Genomic DNA, 16,576 nt, shown 5'->3' on the forward strand with positions numbered 1-16,576 from the left:
AGCATTTACAATATTATACAAGTATTTACAGGGAGAAAACAGCACAGAAACCCCCATGAACTGGGGAAAACTGCCATGCTGTGCCCCTAGCCTTCCCTCCCCCCTTTCCTCTGTTTCATTAGGAGAAAAGAGAAAAGAGATGTTAGAGAATTAGTCTTATCAGCAAGGTCAATAGATAAGAAATTCCTTCCAGTAAAGCAGCCAGGCAGCCAGAAGAAAAAGAAAGGAATGAATGTGGGAAATGAGACTGCTAAGGGTCCCCTTTCACACATCTGGCCAAAGAAATTTGTTTAGAATAATCTCTTGTTTTCCTTTTTACACCCAACTATGGATTTGTTTATATTTCTTCACTCTTCTGCTTGAAAATCTGCAGCTAATTTTTAAAGGTATAACCTAAAACTGTCACAGTGAGGAAGGCACATTGGTAGGACCTAGCCCACTGCAGAACCCAGTGCTGGATGAAAATGACTCAGATCTGGAATAATAACTGTTGCATCTCTACCCAGAAAGGAATTAAGGCAAACTCATCTGGATTACACATGGAAAGAGGATAAATCAACATTAAGCTGGACCCTGAGATGTTGGGACAAAGGGGTGGACACAGTAGACCTGGATAAGGAGGCAAAGCTTTTAGACTCCCTGACTCGTGATGATGGTCTTGTTACAAGAAGGGGTCGACACACGATCAATGTGATCAATCGAATCCAACTTTATTGAGCATCAGACACATCTTATATACAGTTTACTATAATTATGCCCACTTGGCAACATATTATTAGTTACTCTCTAAAAGGTTACATCATTGTTTTCACAACTCTGTGGAATTCTTCTATTTGGTCTAATTGCTCTTTTTCCCAGATCTCGCCTCCTCCTTATCTTGCTTGCCTCCCTTCTCAGGGGCAGCTGGACTTCAACATACCAAGCAATCAGCACTTTCTCACATCTCCTACTCCACCACTGTGCCTGAATTGCACAGGTGTTCCTGGGACCCATGTCCCCTCTTGCTTAAAACAAACCCCAACAAATTCCTCCGTTTTTCTTTTGTGCAAGTAAGGCCTTGGAGGTTATCCTTTGAACACTTTGCATAATACAATTATAAACAAGTTTAACAATAGTCAAAATTAGTGCAATACCTAAAAACCTTAAAGCTTACTACTATAATTAACAAACATATTTACATCAAATCTGGGTATCCCTATCAAACACATCTGAAAAGGTTCACCCACAGTCTGAAGGCTCAATCAAAATTCATTATTGCCTGTTATGTTGGGCCATGTTACCTATACAAGGCACAAAGCTTAAGTTGAATCTAGATAGAATGCTCTAACAGAGCTGGCATAATACATGGTCAAAGATAACAGACATTGTAAAGAAGAACTTAGATCTTAATAGTTCTGATCTTTACATTTCACTCTTCTTATTGACAGAGAAGACTTGATTATGCCTGAACACATTGCACACAGAGATTAAGACACAAATGCAATCCTTAGCACTGTCTTTTACAATCTGCTTTAGGGTTATGTTGCATCTTTATTTTCTCTAGGATGGTCAAAAATCATAAATTGTTTAATGGTAGCAAGATTTCTTTAATCTGTAAAGGTAGATCTGGCCAGGCTGTAGCTTCACAGACAGAAAACTTGCAGGCAAACAGCAAGAGCAAAAGAACTTCATTGCTTTGCCCAATAGCATTTTTGCTCATCCTAGTAATACTAATCTAAGACCAAAAAACTCAATCCATAATATACCTATAACAAACCCTTAACTTATGCTAATACCAAAAATCCTTAAAACCTTAAAAAACTATGTTAAAATTAATCCATCAAATCAGTGTCTAAAAAGAAATAAAATTGTTACATTAACTAAAAAACACTTTCCAAAATTAAAACCTGTTCATACATTCCTTAACTATATTACATGGAGCTCCTTTAAAATGCCTATAGGCAGACAATTAAAAAAGGTTCAAACCAAAAGAAAATCATACAATGTAAACTCATTACAAAGTACTTACACCTTACTGCAACTACCATGTACCGAATACTTATAAGTACCAAATGCTTACTTATTCATTATGTTTATTAGAAAAACTTAACAAAACTCTATATAACAAATCTCTGAAAGACATTACAATCAGGAATGACAAAATGAGTACTGTTGCTTTAAATCAGAGCAGAGTAGTGCAGCTGAAGCCGCTGTGGTGAAAAGGGGTGGGGGCTGCTGCCGTGGCAGCTGCTCCGCTGCTGGGCCACTGCTACTGTCAGTGCTGTCAGTGTCGGTGGTGCGTCAGCCGGTACCGCCTTGGTCGAAGCCGTCGGTATCCGCGGGGGCCGGCAGGGCTCGCGGGAGGAGTGCGGTGGTAGGAACGCCGTAATTGCAAGCCTCCAAGCGCTCCATTTTTTCTAAGAGGGGCCATAAAGCAAAGTCGGCGCTGTTTGAATTCCTCGCTGCCGGTGTTGTCTTCCAAATCCGAGCCCTCGGTGGCGATGTCAGAGGAAGGTGTTGATAAAAGGGGTCGAACACACTGAGCTGCCTTTTTTTCGGCTTTTTCCCCGCTGTGTGCAAACGGCAGTGGTGGGGGCTGGTAAACGCGGTGTGGTCGCCGCAAGATGTATTGGGGGCGGCCCCGGTCAATCAGTTGATAGTTCTCAAACACATCTTTCAGCTGCAACTCAGATACACCTGGTGCTGCATCTCATCCTGACAAAGTTGCTCTAGCTGCAGCAGCAATTCGCTGTTTCAGTTCATAGGTTTTAATACAGTTCATGCATTCTCGCCACGGCTTTTGCAGCTGGATGGTAACCCAGTCCCACAGTTTGTCAAAAAGCTTATCTCCTAACTTACACCATTCTCCTTCTTCATCTCCCTCCTCATGTAAATGCTCTGCAACCCTTCTCCAATAATCTCTGTTTCTTTGTCCTAAATCATCGTTAACCTCTTCCCTTTTTAATTCCTTTGTCTCCACAACTTCTTCACCCTTCGGCAACTCAGAAGAGTGAGGTGACAGAGGAAATTCCTCCTCTGCATATTCTAACATGGGTACTAACTCCCTTTTAAAATCCAACTTACATCCTCGCTTTTCTAAAAAGCACTTAAACAAATCATACACCGCCTGCCTATCCATTACTATCTATTATGCGTTAATACCTGTGCGCACAGACTCAGAGCAGTATCGGCTTACAGCGTCTTCGCTCTCTGATGCTTCCTCCGCCTCTCTGTGGGTCGGTAAACACAGCACCAGTACTGCTATCCTGGACCGGAATACTTCTTGCTTTTCACGCTCTCGAACCCTGATAGTCCTCTTCGGAACGGCACGGCTTCCTTCTTCGCCGTGACTCCTTTCAGAGATTTGCAGAACCCTCCTTTTTGGGTTCAGGACCCACTCTGTGGGGTCCCTCGTTCGGGCGCCACTGTTACAAGAAGGGGTCGACATACGATCAATGTGATCAATCGAATCCAATTTTATTGAGCATCAGACACATCTTATATACAGTTTACTATAATTATGCCCACTTGGCAACATATTATTAGTTACTCTCTAAAAGGTTACATCATTGTTTTCACAACTCTGTGGAATTCTTCTATTTGGTCTAATTGCTCTTTTTCCCAGATCTCGCCTCCTCCTTATCTTGCTTGCCTCCATTCTCAGGGGCAGCTGGACTTCAGCATACCAAGCAATCAGCACTTTCTCACATCTCCTACTCCACCACTATATTATCAACAGAGAATTCTTCAAGGCCTGAATTGCACAGGTGTTCCTGGGACCCATGTCCCCTCTTGTTCAAAACAAACCCCAACATGGTCTGGACAAAGACTTAGGAAAACTTGATGGAACACACACTCTCTGGGCCCGGATCCTGAATGCCATAAAGAGCCAGTACCGCTCAAGAGACAACCTGCCCTGGGCCCCAATTAGATGGACAGCTATGGAATGGGGCATTCAGCATCTGAGACAGATGGCTGTTCTGGAAATAATTTATGGAGATGTCCACCTCCCTTTGGACCCAGATGAGGTGACCATGAAACAGTCTTTCATGAAGAAACTCACCCAGGGGGCCCCTCAAAACGCTAGGAGGGATGCTCCTGACTGGATGGGATGGAAGTCCTAAAACTGTCTGAGAGTTTGCTAGCAATTTAAGGGAATATGAGGACAGTGTAAAACAGAGACCCATAATTTCAGCCGTAGAAACTATGAAGACCGTAAGGCCTCCATGTCTGAAGAGAAAAAGGGGAGCAAGACCTCTTTTTCCCCTTCTCCTTCAGAATGGGTCCACGTTTCAGCAAACAGGAACAGGTGACCTTCCCCTAGGAGATTACCCCAAGCCAATCAGGGGATGTCAAGGGGGTCTCCATGGCAGATCCTCTGTGACCATGGAGAGAATATGGACACCTGGCATAGCCAACCCACCTTTGCCCTATGGAACAGAGTCCAGGAACTGCAAGGTGGCCACAATGGTGATAACTCGTCCAGGAGAAGGGCTGCCCCAGTTTCCTGGAGGGGTCCTTCTCACTCAAGAGACCCTTCTCCTAGTAAAACAGGACCCTGCAACAAATATGAGCACTATTGCCAGCATTAGGGGTGTCTCAGTCCGGAGACACAGCTCTTTTAAATATTCCCGTGTTGTGAAATTAGAGGCACAAATGAGGCCAAAATATCAACAGCTAGACTATTTATTACATGAATAAAGTGGACATAAGAAGGGGAGAGGGAGAAAATAGAGGGGGAGAGGGAGAAAATAGAGAGGGAGAGAGAGAAGAGAGAGAGAAGAGGAAAGGAATTATATTGCCACAACCCTCACCCCCCCAAGACAGTTTGAGTCTGTGGAGGAAAGGTGCTGCAGGAGATGTTGGGTTGGTACAGGAACGGTGCAGAGGCTCTGGCTGGAGAAGAGCTGTGGTCCTCTGGGCAGCCTGGGCCTGTACAGAAAGGGTGCTGAGGCTTTGGCTGGAGAAGAGATGTGGTCCTCTGGGCAGCTCCACAGCCTCTTTTCACTGGAGCAGCATCCTTCTCAGCGGCCTGGTCCATCTCCTGTGTTTTACTTCATCTCCTGCGCTTTTCTTCTCTTTCTAATCATCCAGTCCGGGGGACACAGTCCCCCACATTTTTCTTCTGTGTTTTCCTTCTTCCACGTTTTTCTCCAAAGTAGCCAGTAGTGGCTCCAGTCTTTTATACAGTTTTTAGTCCTTAGGTATGTATCCAAGTATTGTCCCTCAGGAGTTCCAGGGGCAGGAAATCATCCTTAGGTAAATACCCAGGTATCGTTCCCCTGGAAATCTTTCTGCGCATTTCTGTGTGTTTGGGCAAGGTTCTGGATGGGGGGGGGGGGGGAGGGCTCCGCCTCCTCCGTCTCCATCTACATGCCCCCATACTCATTACACATCAGGAAACAGGTGGTGAATCCATTGTGTCACCCTTCCCAGGGTACTTGATGGGTGGAGATTATCTTGTCTTGAAGGCGTGATGGCTGGGTCATTGTTGTAGGCCAGCTGCAGTCCAGTGTTATCCCGATGCAATCACAAGGTGATTTGCATCCAGGGTGGGTCGACAGGATTCCTACATGATCTTTGCACCTTCCTTCCAGTGGCTCTGCCCAACACATATCAGCTATTGTCTGGGCAAGCAGCAAGTGATTTTATCTTTGTTGAGTCACACCAGGAGAGCCAACTTCTAGTCTCTCACAAGGGGTGCCCTACCTCCAGCCAGGTGGAGGCCAGAGACAACAGAGTGTACTGGGATGTCTATTTGAAATGGCCTGGCACTTCTGAAGCCCTGAAGTTCCAAGCTCTGGTGGACACAGGGGCCCAATGCGCCCTGATACCATTGAGGTACAAAGGTGCTGAGCCCATAAGCATTCAGGGAGTCATGGGGGGCTCACAAGATTTGACTGTACTGCAGGCTGAGATAAGCCTGACAGGGAGTGAATGGGGGAAGCACACCATAGTGACTGGTCTGGATGCACCTTGCATTCTTGATGTTGACTTTCTGTGGGAAGGATGCTTCAAGGACCCTAGGGAACATAAGTGGGCATTTGGGGTGGCAGTTGTAGAGACTGCAGGCAAAGAACAGCTGTCTACCATGCCCAAACTGTTGGATGACTTCTCCATAGTTGGCAGCCTTAAGGTGCAGGATTTGAAGTTACGTATTGCCTCTCACATAGTACATCACAGGCAAATACAGGACCAACTGAGACTTTCTGCACCCCATACACAAACTGATTCAATGACTGGAGAGTCCAGAAGGTGATCAGCAAGGCTCACTCCCCCTTCAACAGCCCGATATGGCCAGTGCAGAAGGCAAATGGGGAATGGAGACTGACCGTGGACTACCATGGCCTGAATGAAGTAACTCCTCTGATTAGTGCTGCCATGCCAGGCATGTTGGAGCTCCAGTACGAACTGGAATCGAAGGCGGCCAAGTGGTATGCCACAATTGACATTGCTAGTGCCTTTTTCTCCATTCCCATTGCAGAACAATGCAGGCCACAATTTGCTTTCACCTGGAGGGGAGTATAGTACCAACAGAATTGCTTGCCCCAAGGCTGGGTCCATAGCTCAACCATCTGCCATGAGGTGATCCAGACTGCCTTAGAGAAAGGTAGAGCTCCTGAGCATCTGCATCTTATTGATGACATCATTGCATGGGACAGATCCTTGGACATCTCTATGGAGGCCATCTCACAGGTTATCCATGAGTGTGACATCTGTGCTGCCATCAAGCAGGCCAAGCACACGAAACCTCTGTAGTATGGGGGAAGATGGTCGAAATATAAGTATGGAGAGGCCTGGCAGATTGACTACATCACCACTCCTCAGTGTCACAGTAGTAAGCAGTACATCCTGATTGTGGTGGAGGCAAGTACAGGTGGATGGAAACCTACCCAGTACCTCATGCCACTGCTCGCAACACCATCCTGGGCCTAGAGAGACAAGTCCTGTGGAGACATGGCACCCCCAGGAGGATTGAATCAGACAACGGAACTCATTTCAAGAACCACCTCATGAGGGACTGGGCAAGAGAACATGGGATTGAATGGGTTTACCATATCCCATACCATGTACCAACTGCAGGGAAGGTTGAACACTACAATGACTTACTAAAGACACCCCTAAAAGCCATGGGGGGTGGAACCTTTAAGAACTGGGAAAAACACGTAGCTCAAGCCACGTGGTTAGTGAACAGCAGAGGATCTGTAAACCGAGCTGGTCCTGCCCAGTCCAACTTGCTGCAAACAGTGGATGGAGATGGAGTTCCTGTGATTTGTGAGAAAAACCTTCTGGGGAAGTCAGTGTGGGTTTTCCCTGCTGCAGGTGGGGGTAAACCAACCCAAAGGGATGGTCTCTGCTGAGGGGCCTGGTTACACGTACTGGGTCATGTTAGAAACTAGGGACATTCAGTGTACCCCACAGCGGAATGTGACTCTGGCTGAGAGGGGATAAACTCAGAGGGGGCAATGAAGATTAAAGTAATATAGTCAGTGTATAATAGTTATAAGTTCTAAACTTTTCTCTTCTAGTTTAATACCAGCCTAGCGTCAAGGACTCAATGTGAACAGACCGCACACAAGCACCAATCCAGAGGTCTCCTGCATCATCTCACCTGCACCTCTTCCTGATGCCCCACAGCAAAAGACTGTTCCTGTTTCCCTACAGCAATAGGCTGTTCCCTATTTTTCTTTCCCTTTCAAAGACAAGGACTGTTTCCTGGTTCCTGATTCCTTTCCACATTCCTGCCCAGCTCAAGCACCATCTACATCGACAAGAATGAAAGATGGAGAGACTGGCCTGAGAGTGAGACAGCTGGGATAAAGAGGGACTTGCATCAAGGACTTTAATACCACATTCCACAATTGGATGAAGGGACTATGACAGGAGAGTGGAAATGTTTCAGATGGGTGGACTGTGGTGGGTTAGCCCATCCTGGCGGGGGGGGGGTGAGGAGGGGTTGTGAGAGCCCTGCTCTCCCTGGGGATTAAGAAAACCTGATCCTGGTGGACTTGGTTCTTTCCTTCCTCCCCTGGGAAACTAAGTTAGTCTGTTCCACTCCCCCTGACTGTCTAGCAAAACTATAAAGGGAAGGGTACAACAATAATTTTCCCTCTCCTTTGCTCCTGCCTCACCCGCACGAGAGGTCCAAGAGTCACTGCTGGCTTCCTGGTTCTCTGCCATGTTGTCAGGCCTGGTCTTTCTCCCTGCTGCATCCATGTTTTTCCAAAGGACTGTTGGTTTTGTATATTTCCCTATCCATCCTTGTTCCTTACCCTTGTGGAACCTTTCCTGTAATTGTTATTTATATATACATGTTAATGTTGTTTATATATACATATATATATAGTTTAAAGAAAAAAATATTACCTCTTAACTTCCAAACTGACTCCAAATTGTTTATTTGTATATTTGCCTCTTCCTCTTTTTTTTCTTATCACATTTTCTTTCCCCTTTTTTTTTCCTTCCTTTCCCTTATTTTCTTCCCTTCCCTTATTTTTTCCCCTATTCTTTCCCCTTCTCATTCTCTTTCTATCAGGAACAAGGAAGGGGGAGCTGGAGAGGGGTTCTTGGTCTTGCTCCCCATCTGAGCTCTTATATTCCAGTTAAGGCTCAAACAACAACAATAGGGAAGTCTGAAATCTTCCTGGAGCCTGACACAAGGATATCAGTAGAAAACTCCCCAGCATGAACTAGCATAAACTGCATCTTCAGCACTCTTTTCCTGCATGAGTCTCCCTTGGAATCCTGACAAAAATATTAAGATGGAAGAATTAGCTTCATTACTTTGTATGATTGGCTAATTTATATTTAGAATAGAATAAACCTTTAGAATAGAATAAACCAAACCAGGTTGGAAGAGACCTTCAAGATCATCGTGTCCAACCCATCAACCAATCCAACCCACCCAAACAGCTAACCCATGGCACCAAGCACCCCATCAAGTCTCCTTCTGAACACCTTCAATGACGGCGACTCCACCACCTCCCTGGGCAACCCATTCCATAGCGCAATCACTCTTTCTGTATAGAACTTCTTCCTAACATCCAACCTGAACCTCCCCTGGCGCAGCCTGAGACTGTGTCCTCTTGTTCTGGTACTGGCTGCCTGGGAGAAGAGACCATCATCCGCCTGTCTACAACCTCCCTTCAGGTAGTTGTAGAGAGTGATAAGGTCACCCCTGAGTCTCCTCTTCTCCAGGCTAAGCAGCCCCAGCTCCCTCAGTCTCTCCTCATAGGGCTTGTGTTCCAAAACCCTCACCAACTTTGTTGCCCTTCTCTGGACCCCTTCCAGCAAGTCAACATCCTTCCTAAACTGAGGGGCCCAGAACTGGACACAGTACTCGAGGTGAGGCCTAACCAGTGCAGTGTACAGGGGCAGAATGACCTCCCTGCTCCTGCTGGCCACACTGTTCTTGATGCAGACCAGGATGCCATTGGCCCTCTTGGCTGCCTGGGCACACTGCAGGCTCATGTTCAACCTACCATCAACCAGCACCCCCAGGTCCCTCTCTGCCTGGCCACTCTTCAGCCACTCTGACCCCAGCCTGTAGCACTGCATGGGGTTGTTGTGGCCAATGTGCAGAACCCGGCACTTGGATGTGTTAAATCTCATGCCATTGGATTCTGCCCATCTGTCCAGCCTGTTGAGGTCCAGCTACAAAGCCTCTCCACCCTCCAGCAGATCAACTCTTGCCCCCAGCTTGGTGTCTTCAGCAAATTTACTGATGATGGACTCAATGCCCTCATCCAGATCATCAATAAAGATGTTAAAGAGCACAGGGCCCAGCACTGATCCTTGGGGCACACCACTAGTGACTGGCTGCCAGCTGGATGTGGCACCATTCACCACCACTCTCTGGGCTCGGCCCTCCAGCCAGTTCCTAACCCATCGCAGTGTGCTCCCATCCAAGCCATGGGCTGACAGCTTGGCCAGGAGTTTGCTATGGGGGTCGGTGTCAAAGGCTTTGCTGAGGTCCAGGTAGACTCGTCAACAGGCCTCCCCACATCCATTGGGTGCGTCACCTGATCTTAGAAGGAGATCAGGTTGGTCAGGCATGACCTGCCCTTCCTAAATCCATGCTGGCTAGGCCTGATCCCTTGGCCATCCTGTAAGTGTTGTGTTATTGCACTCAGGATGACCTGTTCCATGATCTTGCCTGGCACTGAGGTCAGCCTGACAGGCCTAGAATTCCCTGGCTCATCCAACTGGCCCTTCTTGTGGATGGGCACCACGTTGGCCAGCTTCCAGTCCTCTGGGACCTCGCCAGTGAGCCAGGACTGATGGAAAATTATGGAGAGTGGCTTGGCCAGCTCATCTGCCAGCTCTCTCAGCACCCTAGGATGAATCCCATCTGGTCCCATGGACTTGTGGGGATCCAAGCTGCTAAGGAGAGTTCCAACCACCTCCTCATGGAACATAGGGAAACTGTGCAGCTCCCTGGCTCCTTCTGCCAGTTCTGCAGGCCAGCTGTCAGGAAGACATTCTGCCCTTCTAGTAAAAACTGAGGCAAAGATATTGTAATAGATGTTCCTAAATAAATCAGGACAGTTATGGGAGAAACCTTGAGGTACACACTTTACATTTCTTGTAAGATTTGTATTTGTGGAATGTAAGAAATTGTTAAAGGATGAAATGGTCAGTCATTTATTACAGGTTTAGGCATATTTGGATCATCTCCATTCAAATACTCTTGACAAGTCCAAATAGATTAATTTCTTGCTGCTAGGTAATCTGATACACAGGGTTAGGGTTAGGGTTAGGGTTAGGGTTAGGGTTAGGGTATGATATGATATGATGAGAAGTATATTAGAATTAAGCTAATTGTATCTGTGAATGAAGATTTCAATTTCCTTTCACAGGAACAAACTGGTAAACAACTTTGAAGGCTGTTACATTGATGAAATTATTATTTGCAAAGACACATAGGAATAATTTTTAACACAATTAGAAACTCCCATTCTTCCTTTAAACCAAATAGTTGTTCATCTTAGCTATTACCTCTGTAAAGATGTTCCACTACAGAGACTTAGATTGCATTTGATGTGGTGGGCTGATGGGTCTCAGCATAGGTTATTACATTCAGCCATTTGCATACTATAATCTCTCATCTCAACATGGTAATCAAGCCTGTTTTTCACTGTTATTCTTTCCATTCTGTGCTCTAACCCTCTGAAAACACCTCTCCCTAGTGCAATTCATACCAGCCACTCACACTGTGATTACCTGAGCAGCTGAAATTCCAGTAATTTATTGACTTTATTTATTGACTTTATTGTAGCCAGGACAAAATGCAAATCTGGATAACAGTTGTGATTTTTAGGTTCAAAGTGGGGAATGTGAAATAAAGATATATTTTGAACTGTCCATTTCCTTAGCATAGAACATTATGCAGTGTTTCATTTTGGCATCTGCTGAATGTCTGTCACTGTAAACACAGTAACATCTGAATACATCAGGTTGTCTAACCCCTTTTAAAATTGTTTTGTTCTGGCACCTCCTAGAAATTCTTGATCAAAATCAGTTTATATTTAGGAATGAATGTTATTAAGACTAGAAAATATTTAATAGGTGGTGATTGGTAGTTTTCTTTCTTTTTTTTTTTTTTTTTTTTTTTCCCTCTTTCTTCCTCTCTCCCCCAACCAATACACAGAAAATCTGAAAGGGCAACCATTAGATTGTTCCATGAAGTTATTATCCACAAAGCTAGAAAGCTGAGGAATATTAACACTGCTGAAGATGTCTTCATATCAGTATTTGGTTTATGTTCCTGCTGTTTTACACATGGTAATCTTCTGAGTTTATGTTGGAAACACTTCTTCTGTTTTACTACATATTAAACAGACTTTGCAATGTCATACCAGGTTATTCAGTATTTAAATTGATGGTATTGATATAGGGTTATAGGCTGATATGATTTCTTTGCAGTAGTGCATTATCAAAATTGGATTTCATGTAAATTGTAGATAACAGAGAAGAAAGAAGTTACTAATGCCTGTGTTACATTTGATGTCACTTATGTTTTCTACATTAAAAGTGTTAGCTCATGAGCTCATCAGTTGTTTTTTTTCTGAAAGAAAATTCACCATGAAGCAGTAATAAGACCTCTTCATGAACACAGAGCTATCAACAATAAAGCAAATATTTCTAAAATGGTGCAGATATAAGGATCAAAGGATTGCTGTCATCTTCATAGTTTCTGACAAGTTCATGTTTCACTTGAATGAAAGTGAAGATTGAGTAATTCTTCCATACGTTTTTGGTTTAGATGACATGGTGATAGAGCTCACCATAGTTATCAGTAGCACATAATTCCATTAAGACTAAGGATGTTCTGCTGACTGACAATTCATGTTGCTCTCTGCTCACCACATGGATGGCCATTCATATATTTTATCAGAGGAAGATGGAAAACTTCATCATGAATTGACTATTCATCTGGCAATAGTTACAAGTTCCAAGGCATTTGGAAGCTTCATATACAGTATTTGTGTCATTGAAAGACATTATTGTCCTCTGGGCAAGATCAAGAGCTCAATGGGAACTGCACAATAAGAAAACAATGAGTGAAGGAAACTTACATGACCAACAGCTTGCTATAACAATTATTGCCAGCACACATCTGGGTTATACACTATTCTAATGAACTAAAAAGACCCTGATCTTAGATCTCCAGATACAGGATTTTTGTCACAAACCCAATGGGAAATTGTAAGTTCCCAAGTATGCATCTTAGTAAAGAATCATTTGAAAAAAATTCCTTTGTTGAAAAAGTAGAGAAATATTTTTCCCTTTATACTCAGTTTTAACATGAGGCCTTCAAATACCACATTGCTACAAAGAAGTGGAAAAGAAAAATAACATTTTTCACCAGCTTTTCATATTATAGTGTTAACTTTTATATCATCATATCAAGGTGTCAAGGTGTCACTGTACACATTATTGTATAAAAACAAAGCTAAGTAAAAAAGGTTGCTGTTCTACATGATTTATAATATAAGCAGAAAAGCAGATTAGTATGACAGGCATGTGTTTGAGGACAGCAGTTCTGAAATAGTTTTAGGGGTTATGTAAGTATTGCAGAAAAGGGAGGTAAAAAAAGATAATTTATACAGAGAAAATATAACTGGAAAAATCTTGTAGGGTGATATTCTGGTATTCCCAGTGAGAGGGGCAGCATAAAATGCTACCCATAAGCAAGTACAAGGTGATAAAAAGAGCCATAACATAGGATAGTTCCAAATTCTGAAGGTGAAAGAGATGTTAGGTATGTTGTAAATAATTCACAGTGTGCTTGAAACTGAAAAGAATTGGTTTGCTTGACTCAGTGGAGAAGTTGAAGTCAGAATACTGCCGAGAATGGTGATACTGTCAAAGTGACAACATAAAAAACAATCTTCACAGATTTTCTTGAAATGGACAAAAGCTGTGTGAGACTGAAGTTGTCATAAGCCAAAAGAAAAGGATGGGTTTGTAGTTGACAAGCTGGCAAAAGCCACGATGAGAGTTTGGGGTATGAAATTGGACAGAAAAGATTGGTCCTCGAAGACTCAGCAAAGACAGAACTGACAACCTAAAGTTTTTTTTTTTTACCTAAGTCAAAGATATATCCAAGAAATGGTCCAGACTAACAACAAGAATAATGACTTGAAAACATGGCATCTGAGAACAAGGACAGAGGAAATAAAAAGGTTATAGTTTCTGTTCTTCATGCTACACTGGTAAATGGCCAGGAGAATATGCATGAATAAAGTGTAATTTTTTGTCCTGTCTTTGTAGGACTCCATTGCTGCAGTGTTTGAATAGTAAAGAAATAATATATAGGAAAATTGTGTTTAACAGAACAAAACAAAATTGAAAGTGCTTTAATTAAAATGTCAGACCACAAAAAATAATCCAGAAGCCAAGTTATCTCTTCCACTAAAAACCTCTCTGTGGCAATGCCAGCGATGAGCAGTGTGAGCAATCTGGCAGTGTAGGCCTAGAGCCTGACATGGTGGTAGGCCATGCTCAGCATAAATGCAGAAGTGGCTAGCAGTGTAGCAAAAGAGTGCTGTGCCTGCCGCATGTAACTAAAGCAGGACACTGATGGCTATAAACATAGAAAGTTATCTTGGAATATCAGGACATGCACCTGCATCAACAACCTCGTGTGTCATTAGTAGTTGGACCAATAATCTATAATAGTAAGATGTGTGGTCGCTCGTGGGAACCAATGAAACTATGCCAACGATGCTCTCTGAGTTCATATAAGTTGTAGAAGTTCCCTTGATACACACTTTTCCCTTCTTCTTCTTTGCTTTGCTTTACTTTACTGTGCTATACTTACTATGCTTGCACTATAGTCCTACAATACTGGAACAATAAAGGAACAATACTTGATCATATTGGTCATCTGTATTGACTCCAGTCTCTGTTGCTGATACCTCTCAGCTCCAATATTGAAGAAACTGTCAGAACACATCCCAGATTTGGCCAAAAATACAGTGGCTTACTTGAGGTAGTCTATTTTAGGTGGTGATGATCACAGAGGGATAAATTTAATTCATGCTTCTGTTGTCTTTACTTGAAGTCTGAGCATGAAGGCAGCATCTGTCAGTGGCATCTGACATCTCCCAGAGTGTCAGTGTGCAGGGAAGGTTCTCTATTGAAATTAGTTTTTATTAACAATTATAAAATTACTTGCTTGGTCTACAAGGAACTATGCAAGCAAATTATTTTTTTTTTTTATTAATTTACATAACATTGACAACACCTTGTTATCTTCATGAAATGATATAAAAATATCTTAGATTTTAGGGTTTTTCAGATTAATTGCAGGAGCACACAATCACAGACTGTCTGGTTTGGAAAGTACCCTCTGATATATCAGATGCTCCTCCCAGTTTTGTTTTATTGGTAACATTGCTGAAGATACACTCTATTCCATAATCCAGATCATTAATGAAGATGTTAAACAGGATTAGACTCAGTATTGACCCCTGGGTACTGTCCTGGAAGAGGCATTAACAAGACAGATAAGTCTGTTTTGAGCTACTGCCTCTTTCTCCTTCCTCTCTGTTACAGGGTCCTGATGGAGGTCAAGGAGCCTAATAGGCAGGCACCATTAAGACTGCCTGGAGGGGAGTGGAAGCTGAACCCTATCCCCAAGCCTCTCGTTTTAAAGAGGCGACTGCACGTGTCAGACACCATGAGAGAAGGTGCGTGCAGATAAACATTTTGAATTGATTGGTGGGATTTGAATGGCTAATGTGCCATTGGGCCATTCTGTTTTCAAAAAGGGAATTTATAGGGAAGATCTCCTATACTTTTGCCTCATTACACTCGTAGCTTGCATGCTCATTACTCTTTTACCTCTTCCCCGTTTGTTAATGGGATTCAAGGTGGCAACAAGCACCCTACTTGCTCCTTTCTTCCAGGCAGTTAGCTTCTTTTGTTTTAGTGGCATAGTGCTGGAGTTGACTTCCACTACAGCAGCCTGCTCTCTCATTTCCTCTGATTTTTGGACACTGCCCTTTGGACTATAACTACGAATTCAAAACACCCCTTTGTTCAGCAAAGGTTTTGGTAGTTAGCAGCTCGGTGGTTCATGAGTAAAATACGCTATTTTACCTGGCTATTTCTGAGGTTTATAGCTCGTTACCCCTTGGTTAGCTCCCTTGTGAACTTGACAGTGGTTTGTCTACACCACTCGAGGCAGCAGTGCTGTTTGGTTTTGTGCGCGTAGGGAGATTCCAGTTTGTTCCTCTGTATTCCAAGTTCTGATTGTTCTAGACTGTTATTCTACTGTTTATTAGCCTTCTACCATGTGTAATGAACCTGTCATCCACCGGGCAAATGAACCTAAATAAAATTGGCTCAGGAAAACAATTTCTGATATTTAATAAATCATATCCATATTTTACCCCATTTCTGGCCAATAAATTCATAAACTACAACAGGTACACTGCTAGTTACAGGCTTCCAACTAGACTTCATTACAGTAATCACTAAATTCTGAGCTTGGCTATTCAGTTACTTTTAAATTTACCTCACTGTCTGCTGACCCAGCCTGTACATCAACAGCTTGTTTATGAGAAACAGTGGCAAAGGACTTCCTGCTGTTACCTACAAAGGTATCAGTATAAAATTGCAGTAAACAGTAGATTTTTAAGATTGCCTTGCAGCATAATCTTGGTGATTTATGTTTTACCACCTAGTTTCAATAGTGGGTGAAGGAGCCAGTTAAACTCTTGGTGTTCTCCACAGATTTGATTATCTTCCCCAAAAGCTTCCATGCTTTTTGTTAGACACACCACACACATGCACACTCCCACCTTTCTCACTTGATGTCTGAGTCCATGAACAATTACAGATCAGGCACTCTATTTCTATCTTCTGTTATGCCAACTATGACATGCAAAGGTTTAACTTTGTACTTTTGTTTTCAGTCCTCATATAGAAACAAGAAAAATGTTGATCAGTGGTTAGTTAACAAATTTGATGTAAGATAGTATTTGAAACACTAGTCTTTGCAATAAAGATTGCATGCTGTGCATTGACTGAATACTCAGTGTATTTCTAGGTTGTTTTGTGTTTGTGAAGTAATAACAGGTTTACT

Source organism: Melanerpes formicivorus, unplaced genomic scaffold (assembly GCF_026170545.1).
Source record: "Melanerpes formicivorus ecotype bairdi unplaced genomic scaffold, bMelFor1.0.p_v2 SCAF_1, whole genome shotgun sequence".
NCBI lineage: Eukaryota > Metazoa > Chordata > Aves > Piciformes > Picidae > Melanerpes > Melanerpes formicivorus.